Source organism: Schistocerca serialis, unplaced genomic scaffold, assembly GCF_023864345.2.
Source record: "Schistocerca serialis cubense isolate TAMUIC-IGC-003099 unplaced genomic scaffold, iqSchSeri2.2 HiC_scaffold_1343, whole genome shotgun sequence".
NCBI lineage: Eukaryota > Metazoa > Arthropoda > Insecta > Orthoptera > Acrididae > Schistocerca > Schistocerca serialis.
In genome coordinates this window covers 3,876,405-3,895,502 of record NW_026047562.1, presented here as the reverse complement: position 1 = coordinate 3,895,502, position 19,098 = coordinate 3,876,405, and the positions used below count along the sequence as shown (strand labels likewise).

At 41.8% G+C, this 19,098-nt stretch overlaps 1 protein-coding gene across 2 annotated transcripts in view; it reads left to right on the top strand.

Annotated features, from left to right (window-relative positions):
• The window catches only part of LOC126439759 (protein roadkill-like), a 327,044-nt gene that overhangs the window by 106,326 nt on the left and 201,620 nt on the right, over positions 1 to 19,098 (top strand). The gene's annotated exons all lie outside the window — the stretch shown is intronic.

Sequence of the window (19,098 nt, the reverse complement as noted above, 5' to 3'; positions counted from 1 at the left end):
TAGGATTATTTGCAGATCATTAACGCACGGGGACACTTTGTTTTTATTAAAGAGATTAACAGTAAAGTTGAGGATTTAATCAGTTTGCACATTTTTACTATATGAACACAGTAACCGAGCGTGTTATCCCGTTATTGCAGCAAAAACAACAGGCACAGTGGAATGTGTACCATCCGGTTGTAAAGACACCAACTGACTCACATAATTTCAGCGCACTGACTGACTATGGCTCTCCGGTTACATCGATTACTGATCAAGCAGGTAATAAATAGAGTCAATGCGAATAATTCTTGCCCTGCAATCCCATTAGAAAAGACTAAAGTTAGAGGAGCAGTTTCAGGAACAGGAGTAGATGTAAACCTACAGAAACATCTAAAATTTGCTCTTCATGGCGACAGATTTTATACAAATTTTTGGATCGACCCACTTTTAACAAATGAAGTTATGCTAGGCATGGACTCCTTGACAGAACATGAACCGATTTTGGTCTTTTAGGACTCTTCTATTGTACTACGCAACAATAACGAGCAAGTTGCATTACAGTTGCAGCAGAGCATTTCAACGGACGAACAGCATATAAACAAATTACAGCTTTTCTCATACTCGAAGAATACACAGTGGTACACACTATTTTTCACTACCCGTCTTTTGATACTGACACTGGACATGAAGAATTTAATTAGACGTTTCGCAGATAATGGAAGCCAAGGTAGACAATTATGAAGCAGTAACAGAGGAAGACAAACAACACACTGAATGGGACAGACATATTCAGATTTTTCAGGTCAGCATTAATTCAATTCCTAGTGATTCAGCTTTCCTCTCGCCACATTTAGTTTTGAAGAATATAAATCGACCAGACAAAATAAAAGAACTAATTACTTTCCCCAAGTCACATTTTTTACGTCATCGTGAACTGATTGAGATTGCAGTTACTAATATAAAAAAAGCAATTGGGAGGAGGAAAATGCTACAATAGAAGATAAGTCGCACTAGAAAATTCAGAGTTGGACAAAAAGTTTTATTTCGAGTATATCCATTATCTTGTGGGGCAAACAAGTGTCAGAAACTTGCACTACTTTATAACGACCGTTTCGGATTCGACGAATTCCACTTCCCAACGTAGTACTTCTTGGAACTCTCAGAATGAAAGCTTGGAGAGGTGTTCATCACATCAACAATACAACATCGTTCATTGAACAATTACTTGACTTTCTACTCCTTAATGACGACAACACCACACCTTTATACAGGGGGACTGTAATTAAAGTTAAACTTTCAAAACGCTGTCGAAATAACACCACTCGTGAGAATAACGTCGAATTGCAACGGAATATTATAGGAGAAGGGGGGAAACGTATGGCAGAAGAAAAAAACACGTCGCCCTGCAGAAGTTTCGGACACTGAAGGGTTTGAAAAAAGGCGATGACTGCCGTGGGTCTGGAGAAAAAGATTCCGAAATTCGAAAGACGGATTATTTTGGTGTGCAACCTGGTAGAGGGCGGAAACGAACTGGTTCGACGTCAGTGGAAGCAGCGGCCACAGCAGTGCAGGGGGAGGCGAGTGGCGGAGTGCAAACGTGTGGAGCACGGAGAACTGCCAGAACGTTGGACACACCCGAGAGCACGGCGCGTAAAATCCTACGAAACATCGTTCTTTGCTATCCATTCAGAATATCCCATGTGCACGAGTTGCTTCCTGCCGATCTGCCAGCAAGAGAGACCTTTGATTTAGAATTTCTTGTTCGCACGGAAATGGACAATGATTGACCGTGGAAGATTTTGTGGATAGACGAAGCCCACTTTCATCAGACAGGATATGTCAGTACACAGAATATTCGAACATGGGCAACGGAAAATCCACACGCAAACCAACCAGTACCACTTCATCCTGAAAAGGTCTCTGTGTGGTGCGGGCTTACGTCATGGTTTTTCATAGCACCATAATTTTTGGAAGAGACAGGTGCTTCCGGTCCTGTTACCTGTACCGTCACTGGAAAGCGCTATCAGTGTCTTTAGCGCAACCACGTCATCCCAGCTCTCCAACAGCGTGGATGTGTGGATGGGATCAATTTTATGCAAGATGGCGCACCTCCGCACACTGCAAATCCAGTTAAGCAGCTGCTGAAGCGCCATTTCGGAAATGCTAGAATTATCAGCCGCCATTTTCCTACAGCCTGGCCGTCCAGATCACCTGATCTTGATCCGTGTGACTTCTGGCCGTGCGGCTGTCTGAAAGATGTTGCGTTCCGTGTTGAGACTGCGAACTTAGCTGCACTGAAGGCACGCACTGCGCAACACATTCTGAACGTGATCCCGGAAACACTTTGAACAGTTGTGGAACGTGCTGTTTCTCGACTTCAACTTGTTGCGCCGGCCGAAGTGGCCGTGCGGTTAAAGGCGCTGCAGTCTGGAACCGCAAGACCGCTACGGTCGCAGGTTCGAATCCTGCCTCGGGCATGGATGTTTGTGATGTCCTTAGGTTAGTTAGGTTTAACTAGTTCTAAGTTCTAGGGGACTAATGACCTCAGCAGTTGAGTCCCATAGTGCTCAGAGCCATTTGAACCATCAACTTGTTGCACAAAACGGTGGACAGCATATTGAATATGTTTTGCGCCAGTCACAAGGAAATTAATAGTCAGATTTGATTTTGATTCATGCTTTTTATGCTGTTTTTGGCCTCAGGACAATTAAAAACCGATTTTTCCCAATCCATGTGATATGACCTTTCCCTGGTGGATAGGCTTACGTAGCTGACAGTACCACACCGGTACACCCACGCACACGGAGTAGTACAGTTTCTTTGACATCAAACGTACTCCTTAGGCATTGTTGTATAATTCATTTGTCATTTGTAGTCGACCACATTAAATTATGATGCCTACAGCGCCATGTATTGCTATATTTTGTAACTATTTATTTTTCTACTGCCATGCCATTTCCCCTTTCTCCCATAATATTCCGTTGCAATTTGACGTCATTCTGCCCAGCGGTGTTATTTCTACAGCACTCTGAAAGTTTGACTTTAATTATAATCACACAGTACATCAGGTACGTTCTGACAACACGAATCTCATTTTTTTCATGACATCAACCCTTTGTACACAGTAGTTAAACTTTTTCTACAGGTTTTTCTTCATTGACATGTAGGTGTACATGACAATAACATTTTTTCCCTCTTACAGTACCATAAGTACAAGCCATTTCGTATGTTTAATTTCACTGTGTAATGGCTTTTTGTAAATAGATACAACGATTGTTACAGACCACATACCACATGATGTTCTAAGATAATTAACCCAGATCTATGCAGTCCATCGTTTTACAAGCAAATGCTACGTAAAAAAAGACAGCAATCGTTTGTTCGTCAAAGACAAAGGCATCACAGAAGATAAAAGCAACACGAGAAACAATAACATCGAATTTTGCGCGTCATAATAGATTTTTCCCTTACAGCTAACGTACAGAAGCATGCAATAACGGATTCCAGACAGTACTGATAAAATAGGTGGACAGTATATATTTCCACAGGTATAACACGTACTGTCAACAATCAAAGGAGATATTTAATTTCATCGTCTTGCACCGAGATACTCTAACACCGTGGTAGAATCAGGGTTTCTTCATTGACTGTAAGAATATTGCTGTAGGTGTCGTATGTGAAGTAAAGACTTAAGGATTAACTATAGGTGAAGTATGTGTAGCAATGATTTATGGATTTTTATAATGAGGATGTGGTGAGATAATAGGAAGTGAGGATAGCAAACTTGTTATGATTATTATGCAGACGTTTATGATTTATGATATGAAGTGTGGCATACTGATCTTAGGGATTGTCAGGCAGTACGTGACGATTTTACCCTTGGTGCGTGCTTTGTTGATTGTGTTTTGGTGTGTATCTCTGATAAGTAATATTTCTAATGGCTTCTGATAAGGTGTTGCCAAACGATAACACAAGGCTATGAAGTTACAGGAATATAAAACTTTCTTTCAAATTAATGAATTTTTTTGTTTGTGGACAACAACGTGAAGGATTGGAGACTGTTATTGCCGTGTACTTGCTTTGATGAATTTGTCACTTTGCTTATGCTAATGAGTCTTTTCTCATTCACAGGAAAATACCGTTTCTCATAACTTTCCGGCTGTAGTTAACCGATTTCATCGGAAAGACAATACTTCTTAATTATTTTTATTCTGTACATTCGCTTTACTTGTTCATAGTTACTAATTACTCCTCTTGATAATACTTAAAGTTTGCATTTGGTGTAATTATAAGTAACTGGCACGTGCGTAGGTTAAGGTTTTGTGAACACATGTTTATTTTATTTTCTTTGGTGACTGACGGACAACAGATAAATGTAACAATTCCTATTTTTCTCTACAGCAATAAAATGTTATTCACACTCGCTCCCTGTCCTTCCCTTTAGCCTGTATTCTTATGCGCATTTACTGGAGTATATAAAAACATACACTCTGCAGAAATCACTATTGTACTCTTGCATAACAACACCAGTGGTCGACTTGTGCTCGTGTAAAAAGTAAGAAGACTGATAACAGTGTTTGCCTGTTGATATTTCCCGATGCACTGTACATGTAATGCATTACTTCATTTTAATGTTTCTTTTCTTTCACAGTGTAAAACAGATTTCGATTATGATGATTCTGTTTGAGATGTCACTACCGACATATCTGTAATTTCGATATTGGTAAGAAATGTTTGTTATTTTTTGTCATTTAATCTGAGAATTCACCATATTTAGATAAATCTGTGTGCTTTATTTTCTTTCACTGTATTGTAACAGAATATAAGTACTTTGTGAAAACAGCACATTTATGGACTTGAGTAGAGTTATTCTGTGCACTGTGAGAAAGTTCGAAATATTATAAATATTTTCTTTACCACGACATGCCAAGTCAATTATCGTGATTTTAGATGACTTCACAGACATTTTACTAAAGTGACATGGAGGTGCCTTTTGTGAGTGGTGTGGCTCTGAGTTGTCACTGGATTTATTATAGACACGTACTGCGCCCACTAAGTGTGCTCTCAGTCGCCTCCCAAACAATCGCGATAGGACGCTTTCACACGATGGGATATTACAGCGTCATAAGTGCTGGAAGACTCTTCAACATGTGTCACTTCGTTTACTGTGCGCACTCGTGTCAACAGCTTCGTGTATGAAAACCACGAAAAGTTATTGCTTCGATACATATTTGCTACGACTAAAAGACAATGTAATCACAATCAGTTACACGAGATTTTGTGCAAAATAACGACAAAGAAAAATGCCATGAATGTCATTTTTCCCACGGTTAATGACTTTGCCACTAGCGCACACTAATGTAGTGAACAATTTTTTTTAACCTGTGCACACTTATTTCAAACGAAACGTGACGTATTGTAAGTAAACCTGAACACCAATATAAACAACATTTGTAACTTTGTTTGGAGTGTACCTGAGCACGAAATGTACAAAGATTTTTGCAAAAAATTTATAACCGACTTAGCACCACTACTTTTTGTCACTTGTTTACAGTGACTATGCGCACGTCACATGTATATTTTGTATATTCCATAATCTTTTTTTATGTTTCTTTACAAAATACAATACTACTTCGTGGCTTACTATTATTTTCGTATAATATGACACAGGCGAATGTTTCAGTACAATCTTTGCCATATGTAAAAATCCTCCTGCAAAATTCTGGCTGGAGAGGCTGTGGAATAGTGAAAGGGATCTACTGGGAGTTTGTTATTGGCATTTCAGAAATGTGTACGTACTACGTAAGTCTCACTTTTGATTTGTCGTGAGCCGGCCGAAGTGGCCGTGCGGTTAAAGGCGCTGGAGTCTGGAACCGCAAGACTGCTACGGTCGCAGGTTCGAATCCTGCCTCGGGCATGGATGTTTGTGATGTCCTCAGGTTAGTTAGGTTTAACTAGTTCTAAGTTCTAGGGGACTAATGACCTCAGCAGTTGAGTCCCATAGTGCTCAGAGCCATTTTTTTGATTTGTCGTGAGTAGTTCTTTCCCAGGGAAATTTTGAGAAAAATTAACTGACAACCATGTCATACACCATGAAATATGCTATAAAGACATATAAGCTCCAATGGCGCAATCCTGAGCCCTTGTTAGGAATGCCGAAACTGCCTTTGTCCCCCACCACTCACTCCAAAAATTAGGGGAGGGTAAAAGGTTGGCAACAGGAAGGAGCATCCCGCGACCCTAAACCACTGACAGATTAACGTACTGCCGCCGAGGTAGGGAAAAAAGAAAAAGAGCAGACAGTTTAAATCTCAACACCATTTTAGTTGATATGTTACAGTGCCCAGTCGGTAACATCCCAAAACAACTGTAATGCATTTCAACTCTTGTTTTTCTGCGGGTATTAACCGACATACGAAATCTTGTTAATCACTGCAGATAATTTTTGATAGCAGGTGTTCCAGACGTAGTGACGTTCGAATTACTGATTAAAATTGCTATATAAATCGCTGGTGTGTTTTGTGACCAATTTCTAGCGACATTGCTAGCGATATATCGGTCGCGTGTGTGCTGCTAGATGAACTCGTCGTCGGCGAACCTGTCACATCGTGGGATACACAACTGTGCAAATGACGCTCACGGCTATAAGTTACGCATCACCGAAATGAAACACAGCATTAAACAATGACGAGTATAGCTTTAGAATGATATTTCCACCTTCTGACGGTATAAAACTTCCTTATTCTATATTAATATCATGATTTTGGTCTTAAGTCAACAATGTTGGGTAAAATTAGACATTGTTAAGTGATGTCATCGTCAAGATCTATTGTAATGGATGCCCCACCGTGCAGAAAGTGCAAAATCGTAAAAATCTATGGCAGACTGGTAGCAAATAAGTTTTCCAGTCATTAAACAATCGAGCCACAGAATGAACACCAGGGCAGCAGTTACACGTCTAGTGCGTTTGATCTGAAAATATACTACGGAAAATAATGGTTGACATGGCCAAATATGAAAAGCATAGGTTGTAAGTCCATGATGGACAATCCATGTTCACAGGAATATCATAGGTACATAAAATCATCTGTTAATAGTGACCACAAGGTGTAAATAGCATGTTCATAGCACAAAAATATGACAGCATGCCGAAAGAAATACCCACATCATATACCGGTTTAAATGATAGAAATGTCCATGTGCCATATATAACCATGGTACAGACAATGGCGAAAGTTTGCGATTGTAATATTTTGCGTTGTAAGCGATATGTTGCACACCACTATAGTGTCAGGTCTATGGCCTGAATGGCAAAGCTGACAGCGGAATGAACCAACATATCAGCAGCCCGAATTGGCGCAGTCTCTACTGATTCAATTCTAGGGAGGTGAGAGGCCAAGATCATGCGACAGTACTGCACTGGTGTTAAGGATACGAATTACACTGGCACGAGGACGATATAGACACCTCATTTAATGATACACAAACAGAAAGAAAGAATGAACAAATTCTAGTGTACGATTTCACCGTCGGCCTTAATCACAGAGTGAGCATTCAGATGCACAGAACTGATTTTCTGTTGTCGACACACATTGCCACCGTGGGCACGAGATCTGGGGTCGGCATAGGTTTCCCCGTAAAACGTCCTATAAATTTTGAATGCCGCCATATCGTCAGTACAGATAGATTGCCCTCATATGTGCTGTGTATTTGGGACAGGCGTTTTGTAGACACCATAACAATTGGCATTTGATACCTAGAATAAATTGTTCTCTTAGCTTTGATGAGCAAAATTAGCGGGCACCACAGCATGGCACCGTCACGTCATTCCGCTTAGTCTGCGTCAGAGTACAGTACTGCAGCTGAGGAGCTGAGGTGATTAATGGGTAAAGCAAACCTCATAACTTGCGTTCTTCATCAGTTTTGTTTGTTGAAGTACTGAGATGTGACACAACATTTCAAAACATCGACATTTCTGTGGTTTGGGGAAGCGGACATTTGTTCCGTTATCGTGAAACGTAAATAATTTTTCGCCTTAAGATATCTCACGTTGCTTGTGTAACAATATCCAATGCAATAAACATCCAAGTCGTCATGGTACATCTACAATTTGCCACGAAAACAAAACACAATATCTAAATATAGATTAAGAAGTTACAAAAGCACACAATCCACTACTACAACACGAGTGAGCGCGGCAAAATAGGTTAACTTACGATGTTAGCAGGCGATGATGCCATCGATACTTCCTTCCCGAGAAACCTTGAGCTGCCGTGACGTGACGTGACGGTCTGTTGACGACTTGTCTGAATGCCGCCGTTTGAAGTAAATTGTGGAATCTTTGGATCTGACATGACAGGACCTGACGCCCAAGGTGAACTGGTCTTAAAAAGAGTCATCCCGAGATCACGCGACAATCTCAGCTTAATGTTGACAACTAGTGCAGCACGAAATGTTTACTCCAGAAATCTTTCTACTTTATGGCTTTCACCGACGTCATATCTGAGTCACAGATGCTACTTAGAGGCAATATCTGAAGGCAGAGGGGTTTATTCCTAAACCAAAGAATGTATGACAGAAAAGAAAGATAATAAACATACATATAATAAAATTCCATTGCAGCTCACGTGATTAATTACATAGCCAAAAGTTTTATCGCAAAAGAAATTGGGGCATCAAAAAAGAAAGTAACAACATAAAAAAAACACATGCATTAAATGAATTATTACCACAGTTTATGCGAGCAAGTGAAAGAACAATAAACGGCCTTTCAAGTCCACTATAATATCACTCGTAGTAAACTCGTAATCTATATCTACGTCTACATGGATACTTTACAAATCACACTTACGTACTTGGCAAAGGGTTCATCGATCCACTTTCACAATAATCCTCTGTTATTTCAATCTCAAACAGCGCGAGAAAAAAACGAACACCTACATCTTCCCGAGCGAGTTTTGATTTCCTTATTTTATTATGATGATAATTTCTCCCTATGGAGGTCGGCGTCAACAAAATATTTTCGCATTCGGAGGAGAAAGTTGGTGATCGAAATTTCTTGAGAAGTTTCTGGCGCAACGAAAAACGCCTTTGTTTTAATGATGTCCGCCCCAAATTCTGTAACACGTCAGAGACACTCTCTCCCCTATTTCTCAATAATGCAAAATGTGCTGCCCTCCTTTGAACATTCTGGATGTACTCTGTTAATTCTATGTGGTAGGGATCCCTCACCGAGCAGAAATGCTCCAAAACAGGACGGACAAGCATAGTGTAGGCAGTCTCTCTAGCAGATCTGTTGCATCTCCAGCCAATAAATCACTGTCTTTGGTTCGCCTTCCCCACAACATTTCTTATGTGTTATTTCCATTTTGTGTTGTTCGTAATTGTGATTACTAGGTATTTAGTTCAATTTACTGCCCTGACTGATCTAACCAAAGTTTAACAGATTCCTTATAGCACTCATGTGGATCAACTCACACTTTTCATTATTTAGGTTCAACTGCCAACTTTTCCACCATACAGGTATCTTTTCTAAATAGTTTTGCAATTTGTTTTGATATTCTGATTACTTTACTAGAAGGTACATGACAGCATCATCTGCAAACCACCTCAGACGCTTCCTCCATTCTCTCCGAAATCGTTTATATAGATAAGGAACAGCATTACTTGGGAAACGCTGGAAATCACTTATGTTTCCTTCGATGATTTTCGTCAATTACTACGAACTGTGAACAATGTGACAGGAATCTTTGTAATAACTTCGCATCAACTGACAAATAGTCCATTGCTAAGAAACACAACTCCTCTCTCTGTCGAGCTTGTATTTCTCATGGAACATAAAGTATTCATACTACTTACAAGAATGCAGCCGACATCTTTCACAATCTCGTGTATTTCAAAACTAAAAGCCCAATCTCTTTGAAGGCCAAACGCCGGAATATCAGTGGTTGTCTAGCGCATCACCCAACTCCATTAGCGTTTGTTGTTTGAACCAGTCCCCTACATTACCTGATTACTGGAACCTATTTGCTGGCAGCATGTATGGTCCTGCCTTAGATTAGTGTAAACTGCACCATACTCAAATTACTGCCATATAAGCTGTGCCGGGGCTAGCAGTGTGTTTAGCACTAAATTCAGCTAGAATTTGCATATGGAAATGATGCTCTAAGACCCCCATTCCTAACTCCGACTTTTTCTGTCGCATATGGATTAAAAAAAGAAACGCAGACTGATTGTTATCGACCCTGCAAGTGGAGTAGAGGAGAATTGGCACCTGCAATAATTTAATTTGGTAAAAATTAATTTGACAGTCGAAAGTTTAATTAATGTCGTGACAGATGAAAGGATTGCTCTACCTAACTACAGAATGAAATTTCTGTTCAAGATAACAATTGGATTTATTCTGACAAAATTCAGAATGAAAAACACATGAAACAATCACAATACGTCAATTTAATAGGCTTCGGTAGAGTGGCCTTTACTGTGGGAGACCTGCTGTACATGTACCTCTGGTACTTCTCCAGAGAAGGGAGTGTCTACAGTGGAGCTGTCAACATTCCACCTGGAGTGTCTAGAGTGGAGCTGTCAACATGCCACCTGGGCGGTCGAACAGTTGGGCCGACGTTCTTTTCCCAGATGAGTCCCCATTTGGTCTGCAGAGTGATTCTCGACGCATTCGCATGTAGAGGGAACGTGGAACACGATTTCTCAATCCAAACACTGTGCAAGGAGACTGATATCGAGGATCCCGGGCAGGGATTCTGGCGACCACTCGAACACCTCTTCATGTAATTGTACCAGTGAATTGGCGAGGTTTAACCGCTGCCAGGTATCGAGGCGAGATCTCGGGACCTGATGTGCGGTTGTTGCGAGGAGAGATGGACCCAGACTTTGTACTGATGGACGACAGTGCTCGACCTCATAGAGCAGAGGTGTTTCACGTTTTCTTGGAAATCGGAGACCGTGCGTGGCGTGGCCTGCTCATTCTGCCGATTTGAATCCCATAGAGCGTGTCTGGGACGCCCTGGGGAGACGGGTTGCATCGCGTCATCATCCACGAACCACTCTGCAGGACTTGCGAGCAGCTCTGCAGGAACTGTGGGCGTTATCGCCTCAACAAGAGGTTGATAACATCACTCACAGCACGCCCCGCCGTTGTCGGGGCTGTACTGCTGCCAGAGGTGGTCACACCCCGTGCTGAGCACAGTAACCAGTCGTCGCATTGCGTGTGTGGAGATACACTGAGTTGCAAGAAAAGGAACAACGGTTATGCATGGTCCAGTTGTTTACATTCTGTGTTCTTTACATTGTTTCCAATTTACCAACCCCCCTTTTACACTATTTTGTGGCAAAATAGATGCAACCTCGCAAAATACCCAACTGTTGCTTCACTTTTGGCCAGCAGGGTATTTGCAGTTTGTACTATCACATTGTGAAGTGTGGTGTTCAGTTGTGACAGTCAGAGAGCAGACATGTTTACACTGAGTGGGCCTCCTGGCTTGATGAGTGGTACCCTGAGGAGCTGCTGTGTGATGGACTGAAGTGGATGTAGCTCTTAGAGCGAATTTTTCAGGCTGCAGTGGAGTGTGCGCTGATGTGGAACTTTGTGGCAGATTAAAAAACTGTGTGCAGACTGGGACGTCTGCATTTCTCTGGCAAATGCTCTACAAACTGAGCTACCCGGCCACGTCCTGTGACCCGTGTTCAGGGCCTAGCGTGCCCCCTGATTTCCAAACACTTCACTGCCAACTGAAACATTCATTCCCGAAATGATCTCCTGCCTTGGCTGAGCCGAATCTCCGCAATCTTTCAGGAGTGCTAGTCCTGCAAGTTTCACATGAGGATATATGTGGAGTTTGAATGGTAGGAGATTTACTGGTGAAAGTAAGGCTGTGACGACTGGCTGTGAGCCATTCTTGGATAGCTCAGTAGGTAGAACACCTGTCTGTAAGCGGCACAGCTCCCTGGTTTGAGTCCCAGTTCGGCACATTGTTTTACTGATTTCTGAGAACATTTCTCGTGGAGGACAGTGGTCTGGCAGAAAGTAAAACTGACACGGAAGACAGCAGTCTTTCGCGGTGGGGAAACTTCCAGAACAGCTCTAACCTCTATGGATTAGTATTGTAAGGTAATAATGGTTCGTGCAAGTCCGCACTGAAGCTCAATACGGATGAAATCATTGTCGTCCTTCACTACTGAACGTAAGCCGCTCACATTCTATTATCTGTTAAGTGGTATCACCGTCAACCGAACCATATTAGAGTATAAATGGGACACGGGATTGCTGCTAGGTACACGATCGCAGAGCTTAAACTGTCTTCGTTTACCTGTATGCAAACATTTTTCGATTGCTTTTAATTAAACTTGTGACTGCAGATCTTCACTGAAATATCAGCAAGATCAGGTGGAATGTTACAGTGTGCGCTCTCCCCTGCATGATTTTTACTATTTTTTTATGTACTGATAAGGGAATATTTTCTGTATTGTCAATGCCAGCGTTTAAAATTTATGCAGTGTTTCCCTGCCTCCCCCCCCCCCCCCCCCCTCCTCATCTCAACAGGATTGCGTATGAAGGAAGACTTCGCTAGTCTCACTAAGCATTTGTTTCACATTTGCAAGAACACTGGTAATTTATGTGTATATATGTGGAAATAACCGTGTCTTCCAGTGCCGTGAAAACATTGCCGTAGCCTGACATTGAGGTGGTGAATAGCACAGTTAAACGTAAATTCAATCTTGTTATTAGCGAAAGATATCATTAAGGAAAGTATCTATTGGCATGGAAGTGTAAAAATCGCTAGGTCCTTAATGAAGGTTGTGTCAAATGTCTGATTATCCAGCCAAATGCAAAATATTCTTCCAAGTACTTAACAACAACTTTTCTTTTCCTGCATCAAAAAACCTTTATATCAAATTACATGTTGTACCACCGTTGCTAACCTGTTCATGTACGCTGTACATATGTGTTTAATGTAACAAACTTGCAGGAGGATGATACAGTTATTTAATCATCAATTTTAGTGGGACATCGATATGCCATTTTCTTCATTTATTGTAATGTATGAAAATGTGTTTCTTTGCTTAAGTGTGAGTATATTGTGTGTGTGTGTGTGTGTGTGTGTGTGTGTGTGTGTGTGCATATGAGAGAGAGAGACATAGACAGAGAGAGAGAGATAGAGAGAGAGATAGAGAGACAGATAGACAGATAGATAGATAGATAGATAGAGAGAGAGAGAGAGAGAGAGAGAGAGAGAGAGAGATAGAGAGAGAGAGAGAGAGAGAGAGAGAGAGAGAGACAGTAATGGTACTAATTCAATGTTTCCCATTTTGCTCTAATTTTTAATGATCAGTTCAAAATGGTTGAAATGGCTCTAAGCACTATGGGACTTAACATGAGAGGTCATCAGTCCCCTAGACCTAGAAGTACTTAAACCCAACTATCCTAAGGACATCAGACACATCCATGCCCGAGGCAGGATTCGAACCTGCGACCGTAGCAGCAGCGCGGTTCCGGACTGAAGAGCCTAGAGCCGCTCGGCCACTACGGCCGGCGAAGAACGAGTAACAGATAGCATCAGCTTGCGTATGGAAAGGCAGAAGACACATGTAGGCAGTGACAAGTTATGTGGCTTTAAAGGTAAAATTGTCGATGGTATTAAAAATATAAATAATGGAACATAATAATAATAAAGTGCTGCTTACTTTGTAGCAATGTGTGTTACTCATCACATTGACATCAGTCGTCCCATTCGTTGCAGGTGGGTCCAGAATGGAGCCATCGAGTAATTCTGATGCTCGCTGTATCTAAAAAAGTGTTAAGTCATCAGTTACAACATCGCTCCTCGTCGTCATTTACACATTTATACTCTGCGAATTGGGTCTTCTGATGCGCCACTTACACCGGATCGTAAGAAAGCAAATACGAACGTAAAAGCATCTGCTGACAGTTCCCAACTGTTTGCTTGTATCCGTGAACGTTTGTATACACTCTAGGCAATAGAAGAGAACACGATAAAATAAGCATATATATACACTTTCACTGACTCCCACACAGATTTGACTCAATTGTTACAGCTCTGGTATAAAACTCTGGTATTCACGTAGGATTATTCCGCATGCTGGGTGTGTTGTTCTACGTCAAGCAAACTAAAGGTAATAGGAAAATAAAAATGTATTATTGGATGTCTCACTTTTTATGCAAGTGTGCAGCACTTTTCACTAAACTGCAGCTTCCTTCCTCGTTCTCACTATTGCAAAGTCTTGCAACTACGTCAGTTGACACTTTAGCTTCTCGTTACAACTAATGAGAAAATTTGAAAGTGGAACACTAATTTCTGATGAGCGACATAACCTGAAGAACAGATAGAATTTACACACTGCAACTGGAGAAATTTATGCCAGCTTCTGTGCCTCAAATAGTTCCTGACGCCTGCAGTGACATATGCAAAGCACAGATTTCATTAAGGTACGCGTAAGGAAGATAATGCCAGTCAAGTACAGTAATTGAAATGTGAAATGCACATAAAACCTCTCAATAAGGCTATTTGACAAAACTTACCGCACTGTAGATGGAGCACAAGGCGTGAAACGTCATCCATAGAATGAGATGTTGCTCATCCTCGATAGTCATTGTCCATTGAAAGACGTTCGTGGGTTAAGGTAGTTGGTAAGCAGGCAGCGTTCCACTTTCGGGGGCTTATCTGACGCTTTGTGCAGATCGTGGTCGTGGCGATACTGTGCTGCCAGCGATGCGGGCCGCGGACGGCTCCTCTACCTGCTGGGCGGAGTCGTTTGCCGTGTGAGGCTGTGAGGAAGAGCCGTGGAGTGCGCGTGAGCTCCGTGATGCTGGAGGAACTGTCGTGGCACTCATGTTCTGTTTTTGTTACACTATTGTTTTGGGTCTCGTGTGAGACTGACGCATGAGAGCGTCCAGCTGGAATATAACGTGTAGCCGATTCATTAAGAGAAGTTAGAGTTGTACGTTGTAGGAAATACATTGAGATGAACTTCTGTGAGAGTGCTATTCCAACGGAACGAGAAAAGTCTCTTTTGGCATGTTCAGTACAGTGGATTGAAGTTCACAGGGGAGAAGCTGTGTCACGGTTCACGGGTGCTGAGCAGCAGCACCACTGCAGCGTCGGTGTTACACGGCGACACCGAGAGGAGCACGACACCCAGTCAGGTACGGAGACTGCGGGTCTACGACTTGTGGACTGTTTCAGTGGCCTGTTCCTAACACCACCATTAGGGACATAAAAACCAAGCAAACATTCAAAGCAGGGATAACATGATCGAAAGAAAAAATATTTTGAGGTATTTCGTTACGACATCTAAAGCGTAAAAAACCGGTGACACACCCATTATGTAACTACAGCTGATTTGAACATAGGCCACGAGACTGATAAGCTTCTTCACAAATTTTTAATTTTGAATTACTCAGCACTACACATTTTTGTTTTTGTAGACTTGCAGGAAAATTTATTGTGCTGTTCCTCTTTAATAAAAAAGAAAAATACGACATGTTGCGGTTCTTCAGACTGTTCTCTACTAACAGGATGCATCTAATGAATTTATAATCTTTCTTATGTCTCTGGTCGGACTTTTTAGTGTTCCGACTGTTTTCTATTGAGCATGTTTCCCTTATACAGTATTGTTACATTATCGTCTGACGACTCCATAGCTCACACTAGAAAACTTCAACAATAAAAGTAGTTTGTGTGCAAAACAGCACGCAAACGCAAGTGCAGGTCAAACAGTGGTATGAAACTTCCGTGGCAGATTAAAACTGTGTGCTGGGCCGAGAGTTGAATGTGGGTGCTCTCCCTTTCTGAGGCGGGTTCTCTTTTCACTGAGCTACCCAAGCACGACCCCTGATCCATCCTCACAGCTTTACTTCCACCAGTGCCTCATCTCCTACCTTCCAAACTTAACAGCTCTGCTGTGAAACTTGCATGACTAGCTCTCCTAGAAGAAACGATATTGCACAGACATGGCTTAGCTACAGTGTGGAGGATGTCGTCAGAACGAATTTTCACTCTGCAGTGGAGTACGCCATGTTCAACCCGCCAGGGCAGCCGAGTGCGCTGACGCTCTGCTTCCTAGACTCGGGTAGGCCCGCCGGCCGCGGATCGAATCCAACCGGCGGATTAACAACGAGGACAGGTGTGCTGGCCGGCCTGGATGTGGTTTTAGGCGGTTTTCCACATCCCGCTAGGTGAATGCCGGGCTAGTTCCCACGTTCCGCCTCAGTTACACGGTTCGCAGACATCTCAACACGTTCGCACTATTCCACGGATTACACTAGTGCGCTAATTCCCCGCGGGGGGGGGGGGGGGGGCGGAAGGAAGGGCATCTGGCCACCTCTTGAAATTAACATGCCACATCCGCTTAACCAGCAGAGCCCGCCAGTCGGGATTAATTCTTGGAAAGAGACAGACTGGAGGTCGCCGTGTTACACTATACCCTACCTAACATACATGTGATTAATACGGTAGTTCACTAAAATTATACACAACGTACAAGAAAGAAGCAACAGAAAGACTTTATCCGTACAAGTGTTTGATATAGTGCTACCTTACTGCATGTCGCAGCCACAGACTCGGCGTTTTTGGTGCTACATTCAGTGTGGTGCACTGGGAAATCATGTCGCAATGCGACTGCAGCATAATCTTTATTCACACAGAGAAGCGGAAGTCTGATCATGTGCATTATAAATTAAATAGCGGTGGCTATCCCTATTTTTCCTGTAGCGAAAAGACGGACGACATATGAGCTGCGACCATTTTTGTAAACAAGCGAAGTGGCCTTCCATTTATCTCTACGCAGAATTAACCCAGATACTTTCTGTGCATCAAATGGAGGTTGTTAACCTCCATTTGACAAGCCTGTACAACATCTGCCAAACTTCAGAACGGGATTCGACTCTTCCAGCGTCGTGATGACATTAAGAATCTGCAGAGGCCTTACTAGTAAACGACACACAGCACCTCAGTGTCACTGTCCGTGTGATTCCTGTACTGCATATCTGAATGCTGGCTTCTTAGGCATTGCTGTCCTGCGATTATACCTTTACACAGCACCCTGTCTCCCTCCAGTAGCCAACGCACATCACCTGTCTCCTAACTGCAGATGTGTGAGTACTGCCACCATACAAACTTCGCGTATGTTGTACGAAAACACATAACAATGCAACCTGGCTGATACAGACACTAATGCCGAGAAACCACGAGGAAAGAGAATACATATATGCCTTTCTCCATACCAACTCCCAAATATAAATAAAGAATTCGAACTCAGGATTGCAAACATAAACGAACGCAGTCGGAGAGCCTTAGTGCAGACGCATTCCCAGCTGCTGATTCTCAAACACATCGCTGCTGCAGAACCGACTGGTCAGATGTGTACAGTGACCGTTTCCTGTGAAATACATTAGTAGTTTCTCAGTGAATTCGTCGGGAGTCTACGGAACTGATGAATAAACCCTCTACTTGTTTACTCAATGCCGATATTTAGCTTGCGTAATTAAACGGTTTACATGTAGGATCTGAAGAGAGTATTGAGCAAAGTCAGAGCACAGTTTTCAGATTACACTACGAATCGAGTGGGTATTCTTTAAAAAAAAAAAAGAAATACACTGTGGACTATGCATCTGAATGCAGTTTGTTTATTGGTTGATGAATCCATATCAGGTGAGTGAAGCGAGTTAGTCAGCCGAAGTGGCCGAGCGGTTCTAGGCGCTACAGTCTGGAACCGCGCGACCGCTACGGTCGCAGGTTCGAATCCTGCCTCGGGCATGGATGTGTTAGTTAGGTTTAAGTAGTTCTACGTTCTAGGGGACTGATGACCTCAGAAGTTACGTCCCATAGTGCTCAGAGCCATTTGAACCATTTTTGAAGTAAGTTATTTTTTCCCATAGCTAACCAGAAGACATGGCAGTACTTCTTAATTGCTAAATATGAGTAGGAATTTGATGTATAACCTAAATTCCTTCCCCTCTTCTCTCTGTCCATCTCCTACTCCCTCTCTCTTTGTCCATCTGCCACTCCCCCCCCCCCCCCCCCTCTGTGCATGACCTTCTCTCCAAGTCCTCCTCCACCCCCTGTCTATTCCCACTTCTCTGTCCTCTTACCCCTCTCTCTGAGCTCAAGCCTTGTTTATTGTTATTGAGAACAAAACCTCGATTGGGAACTGAAGCCACTTAAAATGAACATGTACGCTAGTTGAGACCATTGGTATACAGTGTGTTAGAGACACCTGTCCCCATGCTGGATCTGTGAAGACAGTAGCTGTAATGAGAGTCTTTGTCATGGTTTTAATTTGTCAGTGGTTAGAATTACAAAGTTAAGGATTCTGTAGTGTTTTCCTAATAATAAGCCGATCAGCCATAAATACTAGTTTCTTGTTTCTGTAAAAACGATTGCGAAGAAGAAAACAAAACATTACAATACTGTGTACACAATTTGTCTTTGAAATTATACATAAAGAGAAAGAATATATAAGGGAGAAACAATTTGTCTAATGGGTTACACGCCCCCCTATTGTAGTTCAAACTGTAGGAAAGATACCGAAACAACACATTTTCACAGTACAGCACACGATTTTCTTTCACACAGTCGGTTTTAATAGAAAACCTACATGTTGCCATTTAGAAAAATATGTAACCTAAACCTGACAAAATGTTTGTTAGGGTTTAGTATAGAAATTCGAAATAAATCGCTCAAGCACTTTTCGAGGGTTTTGTTAACAAAGTATCCCCTTTTAATGTTAATTAGAGCATTGTGCATAAATTTCAAGTAATTCACTCAAGAACTTTTCCAGGTATTTGGTAAATATATTTATGTATCATATATGTTAAAATTGGTTGTTTGTTAGAGTATCATGTAAATATTTGATGTAATACAGTGAAGACTTTTGGCAACAACATTTCCCCCTTATTGATTAAAAGTATATTCGTATGTTATATACATTAAAAGTATATAGCCTATGTCCATTCAATAGTTCATGGAAGTATTGTGTAAAACTTTGAACTATATCAGTTGAGAACATTTCGAGATGCTTGTTAACCTCCTTTCCCCTGTAAATGTTAGAGAAACATTTATATGTTATAATTGTGAATGA